This window comes from Barbus barbus (genome assembly GCF_936440315.1).
Source record: "Barbus barbus genome assembly, chromosome: 45".
In the NCBI taxonomy this organism is placed as follows: Eukaryota; Metazoa; Chordata; class Actinopteri; order Cypriniformes; family Cyprinidae; genus Barbus; species Barbus barbus.
Genome location: NC_136723.1, coordinates 5,886,671 through 5,898,459, shown reverse-complemented (window position 1 = coordinate 5,898,459; position 11,789 = coordinate 5,886,671).

Below are 11,789 nucleotides of genomic sequence, written 5' to 3'. Positions count from 1 at the left end.
ACTTATACCAATTGTTCTCAGAGTCACCCCTATAATGATAGTGGATCGATCCGTCAGCTGTTTCCGGTGATGCTGTGCAGATGCTCAACAAATGCGTTAAAAGTGATGACAGTTTCTTGCTTTTTATACAGCTTTTGATTCCATCGAGTTTCCTTTTATTTTCAAATCCTTCAATATTTTTGGTTTTGGCCCCAATTTTATTAATGCAGTTCAAACTTTGTATAATAATGCCAATTCTTCAATCACATGTTACTACACAGTACTATCCATAGGTTTAAAATAGGGGCCATTCCACGAAATCGGTACCAGAAGCAAAGAAAAATATATTATTGAGCTAATGCCTATATCATTCAGTGGCATATATCAGTTCTAATTAAACTACAGTATCTAGTAACGCTTGTGTCGGTAACAGTGGTTACAAAAACATCAAACATGAGGTAGAAAAACAGTCATAAAATAATAAATGACATAACCTGAGATGGCAGAATGCAGTTTCATCAAGTCTCTTTAGTCTTAGAAGATATTATTTTTTCCTCCTGCTTCTGATTTAAAAGACAAAACTCAGTATGCACCTTATTAATGTTTCAAACTAGATATACAAGCAGATGCCCAGAATATGAAAGCAACGCTCAAAGTTTTCACATTATGCAGTTTCCTCCAGAAAACCATTATAAAGAAAAGTTTAACATAAGTGGCTTTATTGAATGAAGACATTGATATGAAAAATAACTATTAAACCATAACTCGTTTATTATTGAAAGGATTTTAGTATGTTATGTACATACTGTATTTTCTGTGTTGCATACTGTAATATTTGTTTGTTATTATCGCAATGAAAAAAAATGATATGAAAAGGCCAAATTCGGTATAGTTTATAAAAATATATAGGCCTGCTCTATATGTACAGGTAAGCAGATGAACCCAGAACATGAATGCAACACGCTGTATTTCATTTTCTCTAATTGCAATATAAAAACATTTAATATGGTGCAATTAATGGAGGAAGACAGTGATAAAGACCAAATAAAGACTAAATTCGGTATACAGCGTAATAAAACATAATATGTTGCAATCAGCTAAGCCCAGAATATATTAGGGGGGCTCACAAATCATTAGTTTTAGAGGTGTTTCAAATCGGCTTATGTAAGACATGTATTTTACTCGTTTGCAATTTTTAATCATTATGTACAGGTGCATCTCAAAAAATTAGAATATCGTGAAAAAGTTCATTTTTTCTTGTAAGTTATTTCAAAAAGTGAAAATTTCATATATTCTAGATTCTTTACATGTAAAGTAAAACATTTCAAAAGTTTTTTTGTTTTAATTTAGATGATTAGAGCTTACAGCTCATGAAAGTCGAAAACCAGTATCTCAAAATATTAGAATATTTACATTTGAGTTTCAATTAATGACCATCTCTACAGTATAAATTCAGAGTATTTCTTGTTCTTTGAAACCACAATAATGGAGAAGACTGCTGACTTGGCAATGATCCAGAAGACGAACATTGACACCCTCCACAAAAAGGGTAAGTCACAGAGGGTCATTACTGAAAGGTGTGTGTCACAGAGTGCTGTATCAAAGCATATTAAATGCAAAGTTGACTGGAAGAAATTGGGTAGGAAAAGATGCACAAGCAACAGGGATGACCGCAAGCTTGAGAATACTGTCAAGCAAAGCTGATTCAAACACTTGGGAGAGCTTCACAAGGAGTGAACTGAAGCTGGAGTCAGTGCATCTTTCCTTGTCTGTTCATCTTTATGTGTGTGGATCCGTGAATGTCCACTGAAGCAGCAGTTTATTCTTATATTCAGCAACATGCATATATTAGCTTGTATTGTATTGTGTTCAATGTCTCCTGCTTTGTGGGGGGTTATTCATATGTTATATGTGCAGCAGCAGTATTTCCTACATGCTCACAGCAGCATGTTGTGGATGTATTGGCAGTAGCAAGTCTCGGTACTTGCTCTGCCGCATCAGCAGCAGCATAGCAGATCTATTCCGCCAAGACCAAATACATTAACATTGTCATGTACATTCTCCCTTCGAGAGTTGTCATGACAGAAATACAGAGTTCTGGCATGAAACTCTAAATTGGCGCAGGCCGACAGGTCCAACTCAATCTGACCTAATGACATCATTATCATATGGCTCAGCTGATTGGTTTTCTCCTGTATCAATAGCCAATGAGCCCACTGCTCAGTATTTAAATACCTGGCTTTCGTTTGCTGTAGCAGTTTGGCAGCGCGCTTCAGAAACCCTCCACCTTCCCCAGCTCCACCTGTAGAGATCTGCTACAGGGTGATTCAAGTATGCTATATGGGGTTATTCATATGTGTTATGTGCAGCAGCAGAATTTCTTACATGCTCACAGCAGCATGTTGTGGATGTATGGGCAGTAGCAAGTCTCTGTATTTGCTCTGCCGCTGCAGCGTAGCAGATCTATTCCACTAAGACCAAACACATTAAAATTTTCATGTACATTACTATGCCAATCCCTCTGAGAGTTGTCATGACAGAAATACTTTTATTCTCAGAAAACCAGACAGGTACAAAAAATATTTTTCAGTTAAATAGGATGTCAGAAATAGATTCATCCAGATTTTAACAATATTTTTCCTGTACATTTTTTTTTCTATGACAGAAAATATATCTGTCCACTAGTGGACGACATGCACCAAAGGGTATAATTCTGCCTATGGGCCTATATATAGGTTCTGCCTTATTTTGTATGTTTTATTAATATTATGATATAATTTACACTTGAATGGTTTTATTGAACAGAAATATTAAATAGTCTTCAGATTTGATCATTTATTTCAATGCCTACAGTTTTATAAGACATAATAAATAAATATAGGCTGTAAGCATGTATACATGTATACTGTATGAGTGCAGATATGTGTGTGTGTGTGTGTGTGCTGGGAGGGTGTGTGTGCTTGTATTTGTGCTCACATGTGTATGAATATCCCATCACCCCCACACTCCCCACACACCCCTGTCCCATATACATACACTCTTACTTTTGTTTGTTACACTTCACATTTCAGTGCCGTCATGACATAGATTGTTGTTATTGAATGTTCTTGCGTGTCTTCAAACCATTTTCACGCAGTAAATATTTTAAAAACGTGTTGTTTTTTTAAGACCACACATTTAGTTCTATTGATTCACTTTTTATACCTTTGATGCATGGTGTCCACTACATTGGACATATATCTAACTCCCTCACAATATAATATATTGACAAAAAAAAAAAAAGGCATGATTTTGCACTTGTTTAAAAGTAAAAACAAACAAGGAAAAAAAAAACTTTGTGATTTAATAATTCATGCATCAGAGGGTTAAGTCAATCATCAAATAATCTAAGAGGTTAAATACTGATCAATAACTTGATTAATAAACACACAAGAAATAATGAAGGATATTGTGAATATTGTGAAAGATATGGTAGATCGGCATCCACTCCTTCAATTCCACAAAATCATATATTTGTGCCACTATCACATATCTGCTCTTCTTGAAGGTGAATAGGAGAAGGAGAGTAGAACAGAGAGACCCAGTTCTCTCAGTGGGTGAGTTTTGGCTGAACTGTGGTGGATCTCGCTTTCATTCACACAGTGTCATTAAAGAAGCAATAACAAACTGAATGCTGCATGAATTAGTATCATGTATTAGCATAATAATCAGAATGCTGCAGTAGTTTGAATTATGTTGAATTTGATTTCATTATTTTCCATTTTTGCTGAATGCAAATAAAGTGTTGACTGTTTTTAATCACTTTATGAAATGCTGAAATAAAGGTAAAAGGTTATATATCATTGTGAAAGTGCACGCTCCTTTGGTTGTAATATTGTAGGACATACTTGATAACTTTAAACATTAAACGGATCCGGACCCAGAGGGAATTCAATCCGGACCCGCCTCCATTTCATATCTCAAGAGAGATTATATTTCCTACTTTAATAAACGCCTGTTAAACTTGTAAATCGTTTGTTTAGTTTCTTTTTTTTTTTTTTGTTAAATGTCTTTTTGTAGATGGTCCGAAATTAGATATTCAACTTAACTTTTTAACAATGAACTTTTCCTTTGTGACATTAGCTGTCATGACATCCAGTGAGCATATGTTTTATGTACGTTAATCGGGTGACATTTCACAGAGTGAGTTTTTTTATTTATTTTTATTTTTTTTAATGACATACGGCCATTTGACTTACAGCAGTGTCCAAGTGTTTCCCATAAATTGAGTTATTTGTGGTGGTCCGTCACTATATCAAAACTGACCGGCACAATAGATTTTCCAATAGGCTTATACTTCGTTGAATGCGCATTACGCGTTTCAAAACACAAATGCGGCGCAGGGGTTTTTAATATGAATGTATCTTTGAAAAGAGCCGACCGTTTTCTTTCCTGTAATGTAGCATTTGTGAGCTCAGTACTTATTTGATTACAGCCGTTACCAGGGAAACCATTATATCTCCTGCTCCAACAGCGCCTCCTGCTGGCAGCCAATCAATTTGCATTTGGAAGTCTGTGGGAAACACTGCTGTCTGTCAGCAAACAAACAAAAAGCTTGCCCTGCTGTAATGAGGGGTCAGAAGCGTGTGGATCCATTTGCAGATATCTTTAATAATCAAGATCAGGGTCAAACAGGCAGTGTTCAAAACAACAGTGGCAGGAATATCAGAGGCAGAGCAGAGACATAAACAATACCGGGCTTGAGTCAGGGCAGGCAGCAAAGCAGTCAGAGTCCCAGAAAGTAAGATCACAAGGGCAGGCGGCAGAGAATCAACCGTAGTCAAACAATACAAAGTCATACACAGAAGGGTCACAGACTCACAAGGTAACCGCTTAGCCAGGCCAAACAAGACTTCGCAATGAGAGTGAGAGTGAATGCTGTTTAAGTAGTGTGGATAATGGAGAACACCTGTGCAGGTGATTAGTCTCTGAACGGGGTGTTGGAGTCCGGGAAAATCAATACTCAGGAGAGGGTGCCCTCCGGTAGCCATCGGAGAGAGCCACAGAGGTCTGATTCATGACACCTGCAATAAACAATTAATCTACTCTCTTTTTTGAGATGAAGGGGGGACAAAAGAAAATAGGGCAAATATATCACCCCAAAAAATCTGCATCAAATATTGGCCATATAATAGGAATCTTCACATACAGAGAAAACAGAAGCCTGGGTTTTTTTCTTCTTCACAGTCATAAGGTAAGAATCTTTTTACATAAAACCGAAAAATTTACTTTAACTTTACACTTTTTAAAACTAACAATTAAAAAAGAATACAGTTCTAATTTTATGTCATTCACACAATTGATAGCAAGAAACGTGAAGAAACAAACAGAGAAAAAGAGCAATATGGAGATCAGAAAAGAAGAATCACTTTCCTCCAGACCACATCGGTCTAATATACTGCTAAAACAGGAGAGCATTGATAAAAGACCAAATTGTGAGTATATTAGGATGTTGTAATACAATACAACAATGCACACTATGATTTTTAATTGAAAAAAAACCCCCAAACTGTTCTATTTGATATACTGTTGGCAATGCAAAATATGACAGAGATGGCATGTTCATTCCTACTTACTTTCATGAGCTTCATGTACTTCAGTAGATGAGATTGATAACAATGTGACTTAGTATAAAGTTAGCAAAAATGTTGGTCCACCACATAGACGGTGTATAAAGAGAATGAAACGTATTGTTCCAGTTTCTCATGATTCAGAGCAGTGTCAGCCTGGCATATCTGAAGAGGGCCATGATAAGATGAGGTATAATGTGATGAGATCACTTATTATTGATTATGTCAGTTTTAGGTCCTGAGTATTGGATGTGGATGAATGTTTGTGGTACACTGTTTTCTCCTCAGAGAATGGGAACTTGACTGCAGTGTCGTCATCAGCCTGCTCACCACCACCTCCCAGTGGAGGCACATGGAGCTACCTGAAAAGTTTTTAATTTTATTTGATGATAAACCTGCTTGTGACTCTGAAATACCTGAGATGCCTCCAGAGTGACATTAAACTGAGTGACATTGTTTACTTTACAAACTAAATACTTCTCACAGAATGATTGCGAAAGACTCTTGCTCTTACAAAATCCAGGATTTCAGATGCATGTTTGATGTGAAGCCCATGAATCAGTTGTTTTAAAGCACCTCAGAGGATGATGCTTCACAGAGATAAACAACATCTCGAAACACAGAGTAAGCCTTTTCAGGAATCTCTCAGCAAATGCATTGCTTAACTCTACTGGACTGTAGGCTGTGATTTATTTGAATAAATATGATGATTTGTAGTTTTATATGAATTTCTGTTCATTTTACAATAGATAGATGATAAATGGGTAGTAATGCATTATATTTAATCAGATTACAAAAACTAGTAACTGTTATATTATAAATGCATCACTTAATATTTTACAACATGTTACCAAACACTGTTGATGTATGCAGTAGTCATTAGTGCTGTCAAATGATTAATCGCGATTATTCGCTTCCAAAATAAAAGTTTTTGTTTACATAATATAAGTGTGTGTACTTATATTGTATAGTGCTCTATCGGTGTCCTTCACACTACAATAAAGCTTTCCTGATCTGATGCAACACACTATATATATCAACTTTAATATTAAGCATCAGACATGCCTTAAGACATTTCCTCATGCATTGCCTCCCCCTCATCTGCTGTGCAGACAAAGCCCTGTACATTTAGACTCCCATTTAACTCATTTATAAATCTTATAATATATAAAAAAACATACAAATATTTCAGATCAGTAACATTTAAAATTATTGTTTTAATGTGTCGTTAACAGGATTAAATATATATTACATACAGTGTAAATAAGCATTGGACCTCATGTTAGACTGCAGTTTAAACACTAGGGGGCGTATTATTGGCACATATTGGACATACAGTACATGTGAACTAGTGGTGAAGCTCAACAGAAAAGCCAATTTGTCTGATCTTAAATTTTCCTTATTATGTGGCTACTGAGGCTTAAAAAACAAATGCAATTTCTGGTTGGCAGCTTTCCTCAATTTGTCAAAAACAAACCGTTTACCGATGCATGTTTTAATAATTAGTACAGTATAAACTCCGGGAGATAATATTATTAAAGCCAGATTTCGAAGAACTCTTTTAATGAAGTTATAATTAATTTGCCTAATAAACCTTTTTGTTTCCACTAGGTAAAAAAAGAGAAGTCATACAGATAAGAGACAAGCAAATAGTTTATTTTCAATAAAAGTTCTCAAGTCATTCAAATGTGACCAAGTCGAGTCACCTGAACCTCTGATCCCTCTCTCTGGAAATTCTTTTTATTGTGGGACTTTGCTTAATCTGTGCCTGGGAAACCAGCTCTCCTGGTGCATTTAAGGTCAAGGCATTTCAGGACGTTCATTTAGAGACAAGCACACATCAAGCACAGACTTGTTTCTTTTGGTGATATTTGTAGGTTCTGCAGAAGGGTTTTCCTTTGGCCTGTGAGAGTGTGTAGCTCTTTGTGCAGGGGCCACACTCCTGTTCCTGCTGAACTGAGCCAGTAAATCAATACAACTGATATCAGCTCAGAAGGCACCGGAGATCAGGTCCTGATCAGACACACAACTCTACACAGATTATCATTTCAATTCTTTCTTTAAATTACCAAATTAGAAAGCCAACTCTTACCTTTTCGGGATTGTAATTTCTTGGCACCATTTATTATATTATTACATGTTAATTTGCATCTTTAAAGCTGATGGTTAATGTTACTCTGAGTGGGGCGGGGCTATCTGTTTGTTTGACCAATGGTAGACAGTGGGTGTTTAGGAAACCTGTTTGAAAACAGTAGTATTTGTGCAATTCTATTTAGTGACACTAGTGGAGCTGAAATTACACGCTTTACCTTTAAGAATGATCATCTGGTTTGAATAAGAGATTTTCTCACACAAAGATAGCTTCAGCCACATGGGAGCCGTTTCAGCTTTGGCGCATTTCTCTGTTTTTAAGCAAGATTTATCATTACACATGTGTTTAATTAAGATATTGAACATTTATCATCTTCAATTTAGATATGTTTGTTACTCATTATGGTTGGCTGATGCTAATACCTTCCTTGTTATCATATTTAAAAACGGCCTGAGAAAGTTGTATCAGCAGTTTATCTAACCTTATATTGATTGACACCTGCATGACTTTCTTTGTACTGTGGGAAACAGAAGGGGAGACTTTTAATGAAGTTTAACGCTGCTCTTTTTCATACAGAGAAATATTTGAACCACAAATGATACAATATTCAGTTCTAATTGAGGAACAAGCTCATAATCTCATTTGATTCCTCATATTCAAACCACATGAATGCACGTCATTGCAAGTTTGCTTACTTCAGTGTACCAAACATTGATTTCGGATCTCTCATAACCTCTTAGCATAATGTGATATGCTAAGATTTAAAAGCGAATATTATATTTGAGTGTTACAGCAGACTGGAAGATTGATCAATTTTACTCTATTCATCACACAAAGCTATTATAGAGCTCCAAATGTTTTGGATTATAGTAGACTACATTTTAAGCACTTTTTATTTTATCATTTTTGGTCACCATATACTTCTCGAAAAGAGCAGCATGAACATTTTTGAAAGTATCTCCTTTTGCATTCCACACAAAGAAAGAAAGTCATACAGATTTCAAACAACACGAGAATGAGTAAGTGATGACAGAACTTTCATTTTTGGGTAAATATATTTATTTATAACTATAATTGGAAGACTACCCTTTTGAAAAAGATGTGCACTTAATTGTGTTGAATGTGTATTTGTGGTGTACTTCAAATTGTGATATTATAATATTAATTGACTATGACTATGTTTCTTAAGTACACTTTAAAAAATACATTTTAATAACTGCAATAGTTTTACATTTAAAATGTATGTACATTATACTTTAAGTATTATGTTTTAATCTTGAGTGCTTTAAAGAAGTATACTTATTATGTTTGTATTTATATCTACATATATTTGATATAATAAATATATATTTATTTTGAAATGTACTAACGAACATGCAAATGATCATTTTAACTGTAGTTCATTATTTCATATTGCATTTAAGGTTAATATTTTTTAAATGTACTAGATTGCAAATTTCAAATATTTAATTATAAATATATTTAAATACATGCACGTTTCAAAAGAGATTGCATTAATGTAGATTTTAGTTTACCATAATAAAGTAATTATGAAATTGCATATGAAGATACCTAAATAAAGCACTCTAAAGTTCAGCTAATTGTATTTCATTTAAATTTAAACAATAATACATTTTCATTTAATTGCAATAAACAATTGATTACATTACATGCAGTTCACATCTAAGTATATTATTCTAAATGATATCATTTCCATAATAAGTGACCTTTTTAAAAGTATGGTAAAGTGTACTTATTTTTCACCCAGGGTATATATATTATCAGTATCTTTGCCATGATGGCACATATACAGGACATAGACTTTCCAACAGAAAAAGCTGCAGTTTCTTTTCAGATGAAGAACTTAGCCACTGTGAACAAAAAAGTGAACCGTGCACGTTCACCAATCAGCTAAGCTCTGCACCTGCTCAGAACCACATCACAAATGCAGTTGTTTTGCTGTTCAAGTAACACCCTAATGGAGTTCCCCTTTCTCATTCTGCCATGTCAGGTGCCCTTTTTTTCCAAATTTCCACCAGTTTTTGTTATTTCCTCATGAACTGTTGGTAAGGCCATGGCAGTGTTGTAATCCCTGGCAATGTGATTTTTCACTACAGTCACAAATCAGCATGCCAGGAACCCACACAGCCACAACAAGCCGATAACCCCCGCCGTCCCACCCCAACTCCTGCTTCTCCCATGCTTGGCTTAACTCTAGGTATTTCCCTAATTATCTACTACACCCAGATAAGAAACTTGATGCAGTTTTCTCTCTAAAAAGTCAAGAAAGATAAGGGTTTTGAAATGAACAGTTAACATCATTTTTTGCATCCAATAAGATTAATTTGCGGTCTTTGTGAGGCAGATGAGAAAAAGATTTTAATCTAAAATGGTCTCTTTTTACACTGGGAAAAAGACTGTTGTCTGAAGTTGTGTATCTTTAAAAAAAAAAAAAAAGTGATGCTATGAGTATAGTGATGCTCTCTGATGGTAACACCATACCGACATAGAACCAAAAATGGTATTTGCATGGTACTTCAAGAATACCACAGAATTACCATGTCAGGAAAATCATAGCTATTTTGTAATAGTGGTGTAGCAGTATATGTGCAATTTGAATCGCTTCCATGTGCGCTGATTAGGTTTCACAGTTTAGCATGCAATCCTTCATTTATGCATTTACTTGCCACCCAAGTAGAGTGAACTTGATTAAGTCATTTTAAGAAATCATTAGTCATATGCATTCATGTGAAAATGTGTAAACGCCTTTGAAGGATATTTTAAGAAAACCCATTTCCTATGACGTCCTCCATTTGGCTTTTCTCTCTATCTGATGTTACTCATAGCGCTAATTTGCTTTACAATATGTGGGGAAGGAAGTTTAAAGGGTTGCTGCCACATGAAACAAGGATGGGTCAAACAGACTGCATCAAATTCTTGCAAAATAAAGTGCAGTCTGGTGTGATGTGGAATCCATAAACCTCACAAACTCCAAACAAGGACTGTAATTCTCCAGTCTTAATATTCCTTGCTCTTCAGAAATGTCCAGCGATCCATGTCGTGGCGAGGCTATTAGGCTACAAAACAAAACAAAACAAAATTATTAGAATTGAATGTCAAATTCAAATATATAAAAAAAAACAATATTAGTAATAATCAGTGCTGGGGGTAATGCATTACAAGTAATGTAAGTTACGTAATCAGATTACTTTTTCAAGTAACGTGTAAAGTAACAAATTACTTTTAAATTTTACAAGAAAATATCTGAGTTACTTTTTCAAATAAGTAATCCAAGTTACTCTGTTTCCCATTTCTTCACTGACAGCTCTCCTGTCTCTGTGTGGAGAGAAATCAGGTGTGAAAAGACCTTTACAATTACCAAAAATATAACTTTTTTGTTGTTATTAAAATAAATAAGCAAGGCCGGCTCAGATGACAAAAAGTAAACCAAGAGTAACATAATGCATTACTTTCCATAAAAAGTAACACAATTAGTGACTTTTTTATCGAGTAACACAATATTGTAATGCATTACTTTTAAAAGTAACTTTCCTCAACACTGGTATAATAACAATGATAATAAATACATATTTTATTTTTTTACAATGTTTAGTAGTGTCCTCTGCAGATTTACCCCTTTTTTTAAATGGAACAGTGAATAATATAAAATAAAATGGAAAAGTAAATAATCTCATTCCATTTTATCAATTTTTACAAAAATTGTAATTCTATCATAAAGCTAACTATGCAATGTGATAGCTTAATGTGCCTTATACATCTGCAACCTTGTTACTTACAGATTGGTGCTGAAGAAGACATTAATATTGCTATGCAGTTATGTTTTGCCAGATTGGTGGACATTTACATTTATGCATTTAGCAGATGCTTTTATCCAAAGCGACTTACATTGCATTCAAGTTACAGTTTTTACATTTGATCAGCTCTCGCTTTCCCTGGGAATCGAACCCATGACCTTGGCGTTGCTAGCGCCACGCTCTACTATTTGAGCTACAGGAAAGCCTGTTGGTGGACATTTATATGTACGATTATTTGTACGATTCATACACCACAGTGACAGTTAGGGGTTGACTCTTTTTTTTTTTCTTCTA